Below are 18007 nucleotides of genomic sequence, written 5' to 3'. Positions count from 1 at the left end.
CGTCTGAATATGTCTTTTTGATAAATCAAGATAATTTGATTTCAAAGGATATTATGTTTGCGATAGATTCAGTTGTTGTGTAAATAAGAGCAAAATAACTTTCTTACCCCATCTGATGACAATGGTTTTCTTCACAAAGGTACTGAATAATGAGTGACAAAAATAATGTATGTGGTTTAGATATTACTGGGTATATAAATTGTGTATACCACACTGTAATGCAGACGAGGTGGCCGAGTGGTTAAGGCCATGGACTCCTAATCCATTGGGGTCTCCCCGCGTGGGTTCGAGTCCCATCGTCGACGATAACTTTTACATAATATTCACTGCAAAACTCATTAATCAACACTTGTGAATGGATATTTTGTCTATATATAAGAAATGAACACCAGAAAGATCACACATCTACAAACATAATCTCTTTTCACTATCCAGCACAAGTTTCTGAGAGATTTCGAAGTAAATCATGCACTCCATGCAGCTACAATATGTGCTGAGATCGGAAAGAAAATATAATGTTTCTGTATTTAATATAGTAGGACCATGTCTAGCGTCAAAACGTATCTGCACCATTGAATGTGATCGCAAGTGAGGCTGACAATTTCGTTCACTTCGAACTTATAGAGTTCGGGAAGGTATCTGCGACATGCAAGGATGGGCATTCTTCCATGAAACCTAATTCAAGATTACGTCTGTATCTTAAACCTTTCAGGATCACATTTTTAGTCATCAAACTTAAGAAAACGTTGGAACCTACCAGTTATTCTGAAGCTGATTTCGTTGCGGGCTGAGAAGGAGGATGTGTGTGGTGGTCGTGGTGGGACGCATTAGGGCCTTCTCCCTGGATATCATACCTTCGACGATTCTATCATGTCCTTCTTGATAATTATTTTTCTTTTACATGTACATATGTACTCTCACTGGCTACAGTTTTGTAATTTTGGTACAATGCCATAAAAAATCAAATGTATGCATGGCTCGAGTTCCAAAATTCATCTTTACAATTACATATAGAGAGGATGAAATAATGGTTACATTGACCCTTTGTGACAACGAGGGACCTAGTATATCGTCACATTTCCTGCATGTTGATTTGGGTTTCGTTATTCCTAGAACAGTGTAAGGCATCCAATTGCAAACGAACAAACACGTCCTTTGAAGAGTGGAAAATTATAGTACGTTACGTTGCACCCATTTTCTAATGCTGCTTTAGTTGAATTCACTGTGTGCCTAAATTATGGATATAACTTAATTGTACATGGGTTTGATATTTTCGTGCTTTAATGCAGATAACTATTTACTGTTCTGAATTCGTAAATTTAAAACTAAAAGGAGAAAAGAATTAGCCGATGGTGGTATCGATTCACGTACCTCTGGTTATGGGTCCAGTAAGCTTCCACTGTGTCACACACCTGTTCTGAAGGACAATTTGTTTTAAGTTAACTGAAAATGATATCTAATATTGAACCCTTTGTGACAATGAGGAACATAATCTGTCGTCACATATTCAATTTGCAGATTTGGGTTCCCTTATTACTATAGCAGTATAGGGGATCCAAAGTCGTGCTACAAATTACGTCTTTCGAAGAGTGTGAAGTTACAGTAACCTACTCTTGACCCATTAGTATAAATGTAATTCTACGTTGGTTGCATTTACATTGTAGCTAAATATATTATATAGCTAAAGTGAACATGGGTTTGATATTTTCGGGCTTGAATGCAAATAATAATTTACTGTTATGATATTTCAAATTTAAAAATAAAGAAATAAAAGAATTAGCAGAGCGTGGTTTCGATCCACGGACCTCTGGGTTATGGGCCCAGCACGCTTCCACTGCGCCACTCTGCTATTATGAAGGACAACTAATTTCAATCAGTTTTAATTGGAACTGATATTCACCCATCTGGGTCAATATTTGGGTGATTTCTATCCAGAACGAATGATTCGAAGCAAATATTCCTCCCGCATAATATTTAACAGGAATATGAGGACCGACCATGTTTTATATTTGTATTGTGTGTACGAGGATAAAGGTTGTGGTGGCTGTAGCGGACAGGTGTGTAAAAATTTTTGGATTGTCTTCGCCGTCTGAATATGTCTTTTTGATAAATCAAGATAATTTGATTTCAAAGGATATTATGTTTGCAATAGATTCAGTTGTTGTGTAAGTAAGAGCAAAAGCACTTTCTTACCCCATCTGATGACAATGGTTTTCTTCACAAAGGTACTGAATAATGAGTGACAAAAATAATGTATGTGGTTTAGATATTACTGGGTATATAAATTGTGTATACAACACTGTAATGCAGACGAGGTGGCCGAGTGGTTAAGGCCATGGACTGCTAATCCATTGGGGTCTCCCCGCGTGGGTTAGAGTCCCATCCTCGTCGATAACTTTTACATGATATTCATTGCAAAACTCATTAATCAACACTTGTGAATGGATATTTTGTCTATATATAAGAAAAGAACACCAGAAAGATCACACATCTACAAACATAATCTCTTTTCACTATCCAGCACAAGTTTCTGAGAGATTTCGAAGTAAATCATGTACTCCATGCAGCAACAATATTTCCTAAGATCGGAAAGAAAATATAATGTTTCTGTATTTAATATAGTAGGACCATGTCTAGCGTCAAAACGTATCTGCACCATTGGATGTCATCGCAAGTGAGGCTGACAATTTCGTTCACGCCGAACTTATAGAGTTAGGGAAGGTATCTGCGCAATGCAAGGATGGGCACTGTTCCATGAAGCCTAATTCAAGATTACGTCTGTATCTTAAACCTTTCAGGATCACATTTTTAGTCATCAAACTTAAGAAAACGTTGGAACCTACCAGTTATTCTGAAGCTGATTTCGTTGCGGGCTGAGGAGGATGTGTGTGGTGGTCGTGGTGGACGCATTAAGGTCTTCTTCCTGGATATCATACCTTCGACGATTATATCATGTCCTTCTTGACACTTATTTTTCTTTTACATGTACATATGAACTCTCACTGACTACAGTATTGTAATTTTGGTACAGTGCCATGAAAATCAAAGGTATGCATGGCTCGAGTTCCAAAATTCATCTTTACAATTACATATTGAGTTAATGAAATAATGGTTACATTGACCCTTTGTGACAACGAGGGACCTAGTATATCGTCACATTTCCTGCAAGTTGATTTGGGTTTCGTTATTCCTAGAACAGTGAAAGGCGTCCAATTGCAAACGAATAAACACGTCCTTTGAAGTGTGGAAAATTATAGTACGTTACGTTGTACCCATTTTGTAATGCCTCTTTAGTTGAATTCACTGTGTGCCTAAATTATGGATATAACTTAATTGTACATGGGTTTGATATTTTCGTGCTTTAATGCAGATAACTATTTACTGTTCTGAATTCTTAAATTTAAAAATAAACGGAGAAAAGAATTAGCAGATTGTGATATCGATTACGTACCTTTGGTTATGGGTCCAGTAAACTTGCACTGTGTTACAAACCTATTCCGAAGGACAATTTGTTTTAAGTTAACTGAAAATGATATCTAATATTTAACCCTTTGTGACAATGAGGAACATAATCTGTCGTCACATATTCAATTAGCCGATTTGGGTTCCCTTATTACTATAGCAGTATAGGGGATTCAAAGTCGTGCTACAAATTACGTCTTTCGAAGAGTGTGAAGTTACAGTGACCTACATTTGACCCATTAGTATAAATGTAATTATACGTTGGTTGCATTTACATTGTAGCTAAATATAGTATATAGGTAAAGTGAACATGGGTTTGATATTTTCGGGCTTGAATGCAAATAATAATTTACTGTTATGATATTTTAAATTTAAAAATAAAGAAATAAAAGAATTAGCAGAGCGTGGTTTCGATCCACGGACCTCTGCGTTATGGGCCCAGCACGCTTCCACTGCGCCACTCTGCTGTTATGATGGACAACTGATTTCAATCAGTTTTAATTGGAACTGATATTCACCCATCTGGGTCAATATTTGGGTGATTTCTATCCAGAACGAATGATTCGAAGCAAATATTCCTCCCGCATAATATTTAACAGGAATATGAGGACCGACCATGTTTTATATTTGTATTGTGTGTACGAGGATAAAGCTTGTGGTGGCTGTAGGGGACAGGTGTGTAAAAATCTTTGGATTGTCTTCGCCGTCTGAATATGTCTTTTCAATAAATCAAGATAATTTGATTTCAAAGGATATTATGTGTGCGATAGATTCACTTCTTGTGTAAATAAGAGCAAAAGCACTGTCTTACCCCATCTGATGACAATGGTTATCTTCACAAAGGCACTGAAGAATGAGTGACAAAAATAATGCATGTGGTTTAGATATTACTGGGTATATAAATTGTGTATACAACACTGTAATGCAGACGAGGTGGCCGAGTGGTTAAGGCCATTTACTGCTAATCCATTGGGGTCTCCCCGCGTGGGTTCGAGTCCCATCCTCGTCGATAACTTTTACATAATATTCACTGCAAAACTCATTCATCAACACTTGTGAATGGATATTTTGTCTATATATAAGAAAAGAACACCAGAAAGATCACACATCTACAAACATAATCTCTTTTCACTATCCAGCACAAGTTTCTGAGAGATTCCGAAGTAAATCATGTACTCCATGCAGCTACAATATTTCCAGAGATCGGAAACAAAATATAATGTTTCTGTATTTAATATAGTAGGACCATGTCTAGCGTCAAAACGTATCTGCACCACTGGATGGGATCGCAAGTGAGGCTGACAATTTCGTTCACGTCGAACTTACAGAGGTAGGCAAGGGATCTGTGCAATGCAAGGATGGGCATTGTTCCATGAAACCTAATTCAAGATTACGTCTGTATCTTAAACCTTTCAGGATCACATTTTTAGTCATCAAACTTAAGAAAACGTTGGAACCTATCAGTTTTTCTGAAGCTGATTTCGTTGCGGGCTGAGAAGGAGGATGTGTGTGGTGGTCGTGGTGGGACGCATTAGGGCCTTCTCCCTGGATATCATACCTTCGACGAGTGTATCATGTCCTTCTTGATAATTATTTTTCTTTTACATGTACATATGTACTCTGACTGGCTACAGTTTTGTAATTTTGGTACAATACCATAAAAAATCAAATGTATGCATAGCTCGAATTCCAAAATTCATCTTTACAATTACATATAGAGAGGATGAAATAATGGTTACATTGACCCTTTGTGACAACGAGGGACCTAGTATATCGTCACATTTCCTGCATGTTGATTTGGGTTTCGTTATTCCTAGAACAGTGTAAGGCATCCAATTGCAAACGAACAAACACGTCCTTTGAAGAGTGGAAAATTATAGTACGTTACGTTGCACCCATTTTCTAATGCTGCTTTAGTTGAATTCACTGTGTGCCTAAATTATGGATATAACTTAATTGTACATGGGTTTGATATTTTCGTGCTTTAATGCAGATAACTATTTACTGTTCTGAATTCGTAAATTTAAAACTAAAAGGAGAAAAGAATTAGCCGATGGTGGTATCGATTCACGTACCTCTGGGTATGGGTCCAGTAAGCTTCCACTGTGTCACACACCTGTTCTGAAGGACAATTTGTTTTAAGTTAACTGAAAATGATATCTAATATTTAACCCTTTGTGACAATGAGGAACATAATCTGTCGTCACATATTCAATTTGCAGATTTGGGTTCCCTTCTTACTATAGCAGTATAGGGGATCCAAAGTCGTGCTACAAATCACGTCTTTCGAAGAGTGTCTTTCGAAGAGTGTGAAGTTACAGTGACCTACTTTTGACCCATTAGTATAAAAGTTATTCTACTTTAGTTGCATTTACATTGTAGCTAAATATAGTATATCGCTAAAGAGCACATGGGTTTGATATTTTCGGGCTTGAATGCAAATAATAATTTACTGTTATGATATTTTAAAGTATAAAAAAAAGAAATAAAAGAATTAGCAGAACGTGGTTTCGATCCACGGACCTCTGCGTTATGGGCCCAGCACGCTTCCACTGCGCCACTCTGCTGTTATGAAGGACAACTAATTTCAATCAGTTTTAATTGGAACTGATATTCACCCATCTGGGTCAATATTTGGGTGATTTCTATTTAGAACGAATGATTCGAAGCAAATATTCCTCCCGCATAATATTTAACAGGAATATGAGGACCGACCATGTTTTATATTTGTATTGTGTGTACGAGGATAAAGGTTGTGGTGGCTGTAGCGGACAGGTGTGTAAAAATCTTTGGATTGTCTTCGCCGTCTGAATATGTCTTTTTGATAAATCAAGATAATTTGATTTTAAAGGATATTATGTTTGCGATAGATTCAGTTGTTGTGTAAATAAGAGCAAAATAACTTTCTTACCCCATCTGATGACAATGGTTTTCTTCACAAAGGTACTGAATAATGAGTGACAAAAATAATGTATGTGGTTTAGATATTACTGGGTATATAAATTGTGTATACCACACTGTAATGCAGACGAGGTGGCCGAGTGGTTAAGGCCATGGACTCCTAATCCATTGGGGTCTCCCCGCGTGGGTTCGAGTCCCATCGTCGACGATAACTTTTACATAATATTCACTGCAAAACTCATTAATCAACACTTGTGAATGAATATTCTGTCTATATATAAGAAATGAACACCAGAAAGATCACACATCTACAAACATAATCTCTTTTCACTATCCAGCACAAGTTTCTGAGAGATTTCGAAGTAAATCATGCACTCAATGCAGCTACAATATGTGCTGAGATTGGAAACAAAATATAATGTTTCTGTATTTAATATAGTAGGACCATGTCTAGCGTCAAAACGTATCTGCACCATTGAATGTGATCGCAAGTGAGGCTAACAATTTCGTTCACGTCGAACTTATAGAGTTAGGGAAGGTATCTGCGCCATGCAAGGATGGGCATTCTTCCATGAAACCTAATTCAAGATTACGTCTGTATCTTAAACCTTTCAGGATCACATTTTTAGTCATCAAACTTAAGAAAACGTTGGAACCTATCAGTTCTTCTGAAGCTGATTTCGTTGCGGGCTGAGAAGGAGGATGTGTGTGGTGGTCGTGGTGGGACGCATTAGGGCCTTCTCCCTGGATATCATACCTTCGACGATTCTATCATGTCCTTCTTGATAATTATTTTTCTTTTACATGTACATATGTACTCTCACTGGCTACAGTTTTGTAATTTTGGTACAATGCCGTAAAAAATCAAATGTATGCATTGCTCGAGTTCCAAAATTCATCTTTACAATTACATATAGAGAGGATGAAATAATGGTTACATTGACCCTTTGTGACAACGAGGGACCTAGTATATCGTCACATTTCCTGCATGTTGATTTGGGTTTCGTTATTCCTAGAACAGTGTAAGGCATCCAATTGCAAACGAACAAGCACGTCCTTTGAAGAGTGGAAAATTATAGTACTTTACGTTGCACCCATTTTCTAATGCTGCTTTAGTTGAATTCACTGTGTGCCTAAATTATCGATATAACTTAATTGTACATGGGTTTGATATTTTCGTGCTTTAATGCAGATAACTATTTACTGTTCTGAATTCGTAAATTTAAAACTAAAAGGAGAAAAGAATTAGCCGATGGTGGTATCGATTCACGTACCTCTGGTTATGGGTCCAGTAAGCTTCCACTGTGTCACACACCTGTTCCGATGGACAATTTGTTTTAAGTTAACTGAAAATGATATCTAATATTTAACCCTTTGTGACAATGAGGAACATAATCTGTCGTCACATATTCAATTTGCAGATTTGGGTTCCCTTATTACTATAGCAGTATAGGGGATCCAAAGTCGTGCTACAAATCACGTCTTTCGAAGAGTGTGAAGTTACAGTAACCTACTTTTGACCCATTAGTATAAATGTAATTATACGTTGGTTGCATTTACATTGTAGCTAAATATATTATATAGCTAAAGTGAACATGGGTTTGATATTTTCGGGCTTGAATGCAAATAATAATTTACTGTTATGATCTTTTAAATTTAAAAATAAAAAAATAAAAGAATTAGCAGAGCGTGGTTTCGATCCACGGACCTCTGCGTTATGGGCCCAGCACGCTTCCACTGCGCCACTCTGCTATTATGAAGGACAACTGATTTCAATCAGTTTTAATTGGAACTGATATTCACCCATCTGGGTCAATATTTGGGTGATTTCTATCCAGAACGAATGATTCGAAGCAAATATTCCTCCCGCATAATATTTAACAGGAATATGAGGACCGACCATGTTTTATATTTGTATTGTGTGTACGAGGATAAAGGTTGTGGTGGCTGTAGCGGACAGGTGTGTAAAAATCTTTGGATTGTCTTCGCCGTCTGAATATGTCTTTTTGATAAATCAAGATAATTTGATTTCAAAGGATATTATGTTTGCAATAGATACAGTTGTTGTGTAAATAAGAGCAAAAGCACTTTCTTACCCCATCTGATGACAATGGTTTTCTTCACAAAGGTACTGAATAATGAGTGACAAAAATAATGTATGTGGTTTAGATATTACTGGGTATATAAATTGTGTATACCACACTGTAATGCAGACGAGGTGGCCGAGTGGTTAAGGCCATGGACTGCTAATCCATTGGGGTCTCCCCGCGTGGGTTCGAGTCCCATCCTCGTCGATAACTTTTACATGATATTCATTGCAAAACTCATTAATCAACACTTGTGAATGGATATTTTGTCTATATATAAGAAAAGAACACCAGAAAGATCACACATCTACAAACATAATCTCTTTTCACTATCCAGCACAAGTTTCTGAGAGATTTCGAAGTAAATCATGTACTCCATGCAGCAACAATATTTCCTAAGATCGGAAAGAAAATATAATGTTTCTGTATTTAATATAGTAGGACCATGTCTAGCGTCAAAACGTATCTGCACCATTGGATGTCATCGCAAGTGAGGCTGACAATTTCGTTCACGCCGAACTTATAGAGTTAGGGAAGGTATCTGCGACATGCAAGGATGGGCACTGTTCCATGAAGCCTAATTCAAGATTACTTCTGTATCTTAAACCTTTCAGGATCACATTTTTAGTCATCAAACTTAAGAAAACGTTGGAACCTACCAGTTATTCTGAAGCTGATTTCGTTGCGGGCTGAGAAGGAGGATGTGTGTGGTGGTCGTGGTGGACGCATTAAGGTCTTCTTCCTGGATATCATACCTTCGACGATTATATCATGTCCTTCTTGACACTTATTTTTCTTTTACATGTACATATGAACTCTCACTGACTACAGTATTGTAATTTTGGTACAGTGCCATAAAAATCAAAGGTATGCATGGCTCGAGTTCCAAAATTCATCTTTACAATTACATATTGAGTTAATGAAATAATGGTTGCATTGACCCTTTGTGACAACGAGGGACCTAGTATATCGTCACATTTCCTGCAAGTTGATTTGGGTTTCGTTATTCCTAGAACAGTGAAAGGCGTCCAATTGCAAACGAATAAACACGTCCTTTGAAGTGTGGAAAATTATAGTACGTTACGTTGCACCCATTTTGTAATGCCTCTTTAGTTGAATTCACTGTGTGCCTAAATTATGGATATAGCTTAATTGTACATGGGTTTGATATTTTCGTGCTTTAATGCAGATAACAATTTACTGTTCTGAATTCTTAAATTTAAAAATAAACGGAGAAAAGAATTAGCAGACTGTGATATCGATTACGTACCTTTGGTTATGGGTCCAGTAAACTTGCACTGTGTCACAAACCTATTCCGAAGGACAATTTGTTTTAAGTTAACTGAAAATGATATCTAATATTTAACCCTTTGTGACAATGAGGAACATAATCTGTCGTCACATATTCAATTAGCCGATTTGGGTTCCCTTATTACTATAGCAGTATAGGGGATCCAAAGTCGTGCTACAAATCACGTCTTTCGAAGAGTGTGAAGTTACAGTGACCTACATTTGACCCATTAGTATAAATGTAATTATACGTTGGTTGCATTTACATTGTAGCTAAATATAGTATATAGGTAAAGTGAACATGGGTTTGATATTTTCGGGCTTGAATGCAAATAATAATTTACTGTTATGATATTTTAAATTTAAAAATAAAGAAATAAAAGAATTAGCAGAGCGTGGTTTCGATCCACGGACCTCTGCGTTATGGGCCCAGCACGCTTCCACTGCGCCACTCTGCTGTTATGATGGACAACTGATTTCAATCAGTTTTAATTGGAACTGATATTCACCCATCTGGGTCAATATTTGGGTGATTTCTATCCAGAACGAATGATTCGAAGCAAATATTCCTCCCGCATAATATTTAACAGGAATATGAGGACCGACCATGTTTTATATTTGTATTGTGTGTACGAGGATAAAGCTTGTGGTGGCTGTAGGGGACAGGTGTGTAAAAATCTTTGGATTGTCTTCGCCGTCTGAATATGTCTTTTCAATAAATCAAGATAATTTGATTTCAAAGGATATTATGTGTGCGATAGATTCACTTCTTGTGTAAATAAGAGCAAAAGCACTGTCTTACCCCATCTGATGACAATGGTTATCTTCACAAAGGCACTGAAGAATGAGTGACAAAAATAATGCATGTGGTTTAGATATTACTGGGTATATAAATTGTGTATACAACACTGTAATGCAGACGAGGTGGCCGAGTGGTTAAGGCCATTTACTGCTAATCCATTGGGGTCTCCCCGCGTGGGTTCGAGTCCCATCCTCGTCGATAACTTTTACATAATATTCACTGCAAAACTCATTCATCAACACTTGTGAATGGATATTTTGTCTATATATAAGAAAAGAACACCAGAAAGATCACACATCTACAAACATAATCTCTTTTCACTATCCAGCACAAGTTTCTGAGAGATTCCGAAGTAAATCATGTACTCCATGCAGCTACAATATTTCCAGAGATCGGAAACAAAATATAATGTTTCTGTATTTAATATAGTAGGACCATGTCTAGCGTCAAAACGTATCTGCACCACTGGATGGGATCGCAAGTGAGGCTGACAATTTCGTTCACGTCGAACTTACAGAGGTAGGCAAGGGATCTGTGCAATGCAAGGATGGGCATTGTTCCATGAAACCTAATTCAAGATTACGTCTGTATCTTAAACCTTTCAGGATCACATTTTTAGTCATCAAACTTAAGAAAACGTTGGAACCTATCAGTTTTTCTGAAGCTGATTTCGTTGCGGGCTGAGAAGGAGGATGTGTGTGGTGGTCGTGGTGGGACGCATTAGGGCCTTCTCCCTGGATATCATACCTTCGACGAGTGTATCATGTCCTTCTTGATAATTATTTTTCTTTTACATGTACATATGTACTCTCACTGGCTACAGTTTTGTAATTTTGGTACAATACCATAAAAAATCAAATGTATGCATAGCTCGAATTCCAAAATTCATCTTTACAATTACATATAGAGAGGATGAAATAATGGTTACATTGACCCTTTGTGACAACGAGGGACCTAGTATATCGTCACATTTCCTGCATGTTGATTTGGGTTTCGTTATTCCTAGAACAGTGTAAGGCATCCAATTGCAAACGAACAAACACGTCCTTTGAAGAGTGGAAAATTATAGTACGTTACGTTGCACCCATTTTCTAATGCTGCTTTAGTTGAATTCACTGTGTGCCTAAATTATGGATATAACTTAATTGTACATGGGTTTGATATTTTCGTGCTTTAATGCAGATAACTATTTACTGTTCTGAATTCGTAAATTTAAAACTAAAAGGAGAAAAGAATTAGCCGATGGTGGTATCGATTCACGTACCTCTGGGTATGGGTCCAGTAAGCTTCCACTGTGTCACACACCTGTTCTGAAGGACAATTTGTTTTAAGTTAACTGAAAATGATATCTAATATTTAACCCTTTGTGACAATGAGGAACATAATCTGTCGTCACATATTCAATTTGCAGATTTGGGTTCCCTTCTTACTATAGCAGTATAGGGGATCCAAAGTCGTGCTACAAATCACGTCTTTCGAAGAGTGTCTTTCGAAGAGTGTGAAGTTACAGTGACCTACTTTTGACCCATTAGTATAAAAGTTATTCTACTTTAGTTGCATTTACATTGTAGCTAAATATAGTATATCGCTAAAGAGCACATGGGTTTGATATTTTCGGGCTTGAATGCAAATAATAATTTACTGTTATGATATTTTAAAGTATAAAAAAAAGAAATAAAAGAATTAGCAGAACGTGGTTTCGATCCACGGACCTCTGCGTTATGGGCCCAGCACGCTTCCACTGCGCCACTCTGCTGTTATGAAGGACAACTAATTTCAATCAGTTTTAATTGGAACTGATATTCACCCATCTGGGTCAATATTTGGGTGATTTCTATTTAGAACGAATGATTCGAAGCAAATATTCCTCCCGCATAATATTTAACAGGAATATGAGGACCGACCATGTTTTATATTTGTATTGTGTGTACGAGGATAAAGGTTGTGGTGGCTGTAGCGGACAGGTGTGTAAAAATCTTTGGATTGTCTTCGCCGTCTGAATATGTCTTTTTGATAAATCAAGATAATTTGATTTTAAAGGATATTATGTTTGCGATAGATTCAGTTGTTGTGTAAATAAGAGCAAAATAACTTTCTTACCCCATCTGATGACAATGGTTTTCTTCACAAAGGTACTGAATAATGAGTGACAAAAATAATGTATGTGGTTTAGATATTACTGGGTATATAAATTGTGTATACCACACTGTAATGCAGACGAGGTGGCCGAGTGGTTAAGGCCATGGACTCCTAATCCATTGGCGTCTCCCCGCGTGGGTTCGAGTCCCATCGTCGACGATAACTTTTACATAATATTCACTGCAAAACTCATTAATCAACACTTGTGAATGGATATTCTGTCTATATATAAGAAATGAACACCAGAAAGATCACACATCTACAAACATAATCTCTTTTCACTATCCAGCACAAGTTTCTGAGAGATTTCGAAGTAAATCATGCACTCCATGCAGCTACAATATGTGCTGAGATCGGAAAGAAAATATAATGTTTCTGTATTTAATATAGTAGGACCATGTCTAGCGTCAAAACGTATCTGCACCATTGAATGTGATCGCAAGTGAGGCTGACAACTTCGTTCACGTCGAACTTATAGAGTTAGGGAAGGTATCTGCGACATGCAAGGATGGGCATTCTTCCATGAAACCTAATTCAAGATTACGTCTGTATCTTAAACCTTTCAGGATCACATTTTTAGTCATCAAACTTAAGAAAACGTTGGAACCTACCAGTTATTCTGAAGTTGATTTCGTTGCGGGCTGAGAAGGAGGATGTGTGTGGTGGTCGTGGTGGGACGAATTAGGGCCTTCTCCCTGGATATCATACCTTCGACGATTCTATCATGTCCTTCTTGATAATTATTTTTCTTTTACATGTACATATGTACTCTCACTGGCTACAGTATTGTAATTTTGGTACAATGCCGTAAAAAATCAAATGTATGCATGGCTCGAGTTCCAAAATTCATCTTTACAATTACATATAGAGAGGATGAAATAATGGTTACATTGACCCTTTGTGACAACGAGGGACCTAGTATATCGTCACATTTCCTGCATGTTGATTTGGGTTTCGTTATTCCTAGAACAGTGTAAGGCATCCAATTGCAAACGAACAAGCACGTCCTTTGAAGAGTGGAAAATTATAGTACGTTACGTTGCACCCATTTTCTAATGCTGCTTTAGTTGAATTCACTGTGTGCCTAAATTATGGATATAACTTAATTGTACATGGGTTTGATATTTTCGTGCTTTAATGCAGATAACTATTTACTGTTCTGAATTCGTAAATTTAAAACTAAAAGGAGAAAAGAATTAGCCGATGGTGGTATCGATTCAAGTACCTCTGGGTATGGGTCCAGTAAGCTTCCACTGTGTCACACACCTGTTCTGAAGGACAATTTGTTTTAAGTTAACTAAAAATGATATCTAATATTTAACCCTTTGTGACAATGAGGAACATAATCTGTCGTCACATATTCAATTTGCAGATTTGGGTTCCCTTATTACTATAGCAGTATAGGGGATCCAAAGTCGTGCTACAAATCACGTCTTTCGAAGAGTGTGAAGTTACAGTAACCTACTTTTGACCCATTAGTATAAATGTAATTCTACGTTGGTTGCATTTACATTGTAGCTAAATATATTATATAGCTAAAGTGAACATGGGTTTGATATTTTCGGGCTTGAATGCAAATAATAATTTACTGTTATGATATTTTAAATTTAAAAATAAAGAAATAAAAGAATTAGCAGAGCGTGGTTTCGATCCACGGACCTCTGCGTTTTGGGCCCAGCACGCTTCCACTGCGCCACTCTGCTATTATGAAGGACAACTGATTTCAATCAGTTTTAATTGGAAGTGATATTCACCCATCTGGGTCAATATTTGGGTGATTTCTATCCAGAACGAATGATTCGAAGCAAATATTCCTCCCGCATAATATTTAACAGGAATATGAGGACCGACCATGTTTTATATTTGTATTGTGTGCACGAGGATAAAGCTTGTGGTGGTTGTAGCGGACAGGTGTGTACAAATCTTTGGGTTGTCCTCACCGTCTGAGTATGTCTTTTTAATAAATCAAGATAATTTGATTTCAAAGGATATTATGTTTGCGATAGATTCAGTTGTTGTGTAAATAAGAGCAAAATAACTTTCTTACCCCATCTGATGACAATGGTTTTCTTCACAAAGGTACTGAATAATGAGTGACAAAAATAATGTATGTGGTTTAGATATTACTGGGTATATAAATTGTGTATACCACACTGTAATGCAGACGAGGTGGCCGAGTGGTTAAGGCCATGGACTGCTAATCCATTGGGGTCTCCCCGCGTGGGTTCGAGTCGCATGATCGACGATAACTTTTACATAACATTCATTGCAAAACTCATTAATCAACACTTGTGAATGGATATTTTGTCTATATATAAGAAATGAACACCAGAAAGATCACACATCTACAAACATAATCTCTTTTCACTATCCAGCACAAGTTTCTGAGAGATTTCGAAGTAAATCATGCACTCAATGCAGCTACAATATGTGCTGAGATTGGAAACAAAATATAATGTTTCTGTATTTAATATAGTAGGACCATGTCTAGCGTCAAAACGTATCTGCACCATTGAATGTGATCGCAAGTGAGGCTAACAATTTCGTTCACGTCGAACTTATAGAGTTAGGGAAGGTATCTGCGCCATGCAAGGATGGGCATTCTTCCATGAAACCTAATTCAAGATTACGTCTGTATCTTAAACCTTTCAGGATCACATTTTTAGTCATCAAACTTAAGAAAACGTTGGAACCTATCAGTTCTTCTGAAGCTGATTTCGTTGCGGGCTGAGAAGGAGGATGTGTGTGGTGGTCGTGGTGGGACGCATTAGGGCCTTCTCCCTGGATATCATACCTTCGACGATTCTATCATGTCCTTCTTGATAATTATTTTTCTTTTACATGTACATATGTACTCTCACTGGCTACAGTTTTGTAATTTTGGTACAATGCCGTAAAAAATCAAATGTATGCATTGCTCGAGTTCCAAAATTCATCTTTACAATTACATATAGAGAGGATGAAATAATGGTTACATTGACCCTTTGTGACAACGAGGGACCTAGTATATCGTCACATTTCCTGCATGTTGATTTGGGTTTCGTTATTCCTAGAACAGTGTAAGGCATCCAATTGCAAACGAACAAGCACGTCCTTTGAAGAGTGGAAAATTATAGTACTTTACGTTGCACCCATTTTCTAATGCTGCTTTAGTTGAATTCACTGTGTGCCTAAATTATGGATATAACTTAATTGTACATGGGTTTGATATTTTCGTGCTTTAATGCAGATAACTATTTACTGTTCTGAATTCGTAAATTTAAAACTAAAAGGAGAAAAGAATTAGCCGATGGTGGTATCGATTCACGTACCTCTGGTTATGGGTCCAGTAAGCTTCCACTGTGTCACACACCTGTTCCGATGGACAATTTGTTTTAAGTTAACTGAAAATGATATCTAATATTTAACCCTTTGTGACAATGAGGAACATAATCTGTCGTCACATATTCAATTTGCAGATTTGGGTTCCCTTATTACTATAGCAGTATAGGGGATCCAAAGTCGTGCTACAAATCACGTCTTTCGAAGAGTGTGAAGTTACAGTAACCTACTTTTGACCCATTAGTATAAATGTAATTATACGTTGGTTGCATTTACATTGTAGCTAAATATATTATATAGCTAAAGTGAACATGGGTTTGATATTTTCGGGCTTGAATGCAAATAATAATTTACTGTTATGATCTTTTAAATTTAAAAATAAAAAAATAAAAGAATTAGCAGAGCGTGGTTTCGATCCACGGACCTCTGCGTTATGGGCCCAGCACGCTTCCACTGCGCCACTCTGCTATTATGAAGGACAACTGATTTCAATCAGTTTTAATTGGAACTGATATTCACCCATCTGGGTCAATATTTGGGTGATTTCTATCCAGAACGAATGATTCGAAGCAAATATTCCTCCCGCATAATATTTAACAGGAATATGAGGACCGACCATGTTTTATATTTGTATTGTGTGTACGAGGATAAAGGTTGTGGTGGCTGTAGCGGACAGGTGTGTAAAAATCTTTGGATTGTCTTCGCCGTCTGAATATGTCTTTTTGATAAATCAAGATAATTTGATTTCAAAGGATATTATGTTTGCAATAGATACAGTTGTTGTGTAAATAAGAGCAAAAGCACTTTCTTACCCCATCTGATGACAATGGTTTTCTTCACAAAGGTACTGAATAATGAGTGACAAAAATAATGTATGTGGTTTAGATATTACTGGGTATATAAATTGTGTATACCACACTGTAATGCAGACGAGGTGGCCGAGTGGTTAAGGCCATGGACTGCTAATCCATTGGGGTCTCCCCGCGTGGGTTCGAGTCCCATCCTCGTCGATAACTTTTACATGATATTCATTGCAAAACTCATTAATCAACACTTGTGAATGGATATTTTGTCTATATATAAGAAAAGAACACCAGAAAGATCACACATCTACAAACATAATCTCTTTTCACTATCCAGCACAAGTTTCTGAGAGATTTCGAAGTAAATCATGTACTCCATGCAGCAACAATATTTCCTAAGATCGGAAAGAAAATATAATGTTTCTGTATTTAATATAGTAGGACCATGTCTAGCGTCAAAACGTATCTGCACCATTGGATGTCATCGCAAGTGAGGCTGACAATTTCGTTCACGCCGAACTTATAGAGTTAGGGAAGGTATCTGCGACATGCAAGGATGGGCACTGTTCCATGAAGCCTAATTCAAGATTACTTCTGTATCTTAAACCTTTCAGGATCACATTTTTAGTCATCAAACTTAAGAAAACGTTGGAACCTACCAGTTATTCTGAAGCTGATTTCGTTGCGGGCTGAGAAGGAGGATGTGTGTGGTGGTCGTGGTGGACGCATTAAGGTCTTCTTCCTGGATATCATACCTTCGACGATTATATCATGTCCTTCTTGACACTTATTTTTCTTTTACATGTACATATGAACTCTCACTGACTACAGTATTGTAATTTTGGTACAGTGCCATAAAAATCAAAGGTATGCATGGCTCGAGTTCCAAAATTCATCTTTACAATTACATATTGAGTTAATGAAATAATGGTTGCATTGACCCTTTGTGACAACGAGGGACCTAGTATATCGTCACATTTCCTGCAAGTTGATTTGGGTTTCGTTATTCCTAGAACAGTGAAAGGCGTCCAATTGCAAACGAATAAACACGTCCTTTGAAGTGTGGAAAATTATAGTACGTTACGTTGCACCCATTTTGTAATGCCTCTTTAGTTGAATTCACTGTGTGCCTAAATTATGGATATAGCTTAATTGTACATGGGTTTGATATTTTCGTGCTTTAATGCAGATAACAATTTACT

At 37.1% G+C, this 18007-nt stretch overlaps 6 non-coding genes across 6 annotated transcripts; all 6 read left to right on the top strand.

The window, feature by feature from the left end:
- Positions 1–223: 223 nt before the first annotated feature.
- Trnar-ccu (transfer RNA arginine (anticodon CCU)) lies at positions 224–305 on the top strand. The gene has a single exon. It is a non-coding gene; the product is annotated as a tRNA-Arg (tRNA).
- Positions 306–2309: 2004 nt separating this feature from the next.
- Positions 2310–2391, top strand: Trnas-gcu (transfer RNA serine (anticodon GCU)). Its single transcript has one exon. It is a non-coding gene; the product is annotated as a tRNA-Ser (tRNA).
- Positions 2392–6489: 4098 nt separating this feature from the next.
- Positions 6490–6571, top strand: Trnar-ccu (transfer RNA arginine (anticodon CCU)). Its single transcript has one exon. It is a non-coding gene; the product is annotated as a tRNA-Arg (tRNA).
- Positions 6572–8575: 2004 nt separating this feature from the next.
- Positions 8576–8657, top strand: Trnas-gcu (transfer RNA serine (anticodon GCU)). The gene has a single exon. It is a non-coding gene; the product is annotated as a tRNA-Ser (tRNA).
- A 4101-nt stretch (positions 8658–12758) lies between these two features.
- Trnar-ccu (transfer RNA arginine (anticodon CCU)) lies at positions 12759–12840 on the top strand. Its single transcript has one exon. It is a non-coding gene; the product is annotated as a tRNA-Arg (tRNA).
- Positions 12841–16930: 4090 nt separating this feature from the next.
- Positions 16931–17012, top strand: Trnas-gcu (transfer RNA serine (anticodon GCU)). Its single transcript has one exon. It is a non-coding gene; the product is annotated as a tRNA-Ser (tRNA).
- Positions 17013–18007: the final 995 nt, after the last annotated feature.

The sequence above is a fragment of the Sinohyriopsis cumingii genome, unplaced genomic scaffold (genome assembly GCF_028554795.1).
Source record: "Sinohyriopsis cumingii isolate HCF-2022 unplaced genomic scaffold, ASM2855479v2 utg000646l, whole genome shotgun sequence".
Lineage (NCBI taxonomy): Eukaryota > Metazoa > Mollusca > Bivalvia > Unionida > Unionidae > Sinohyriopsis > Sinohyriopsis cumingii.
Note: the sequence above shows the minus strand (reverse complement) of the source record. Positions and strands in the feature narration are given on the sequence as shown.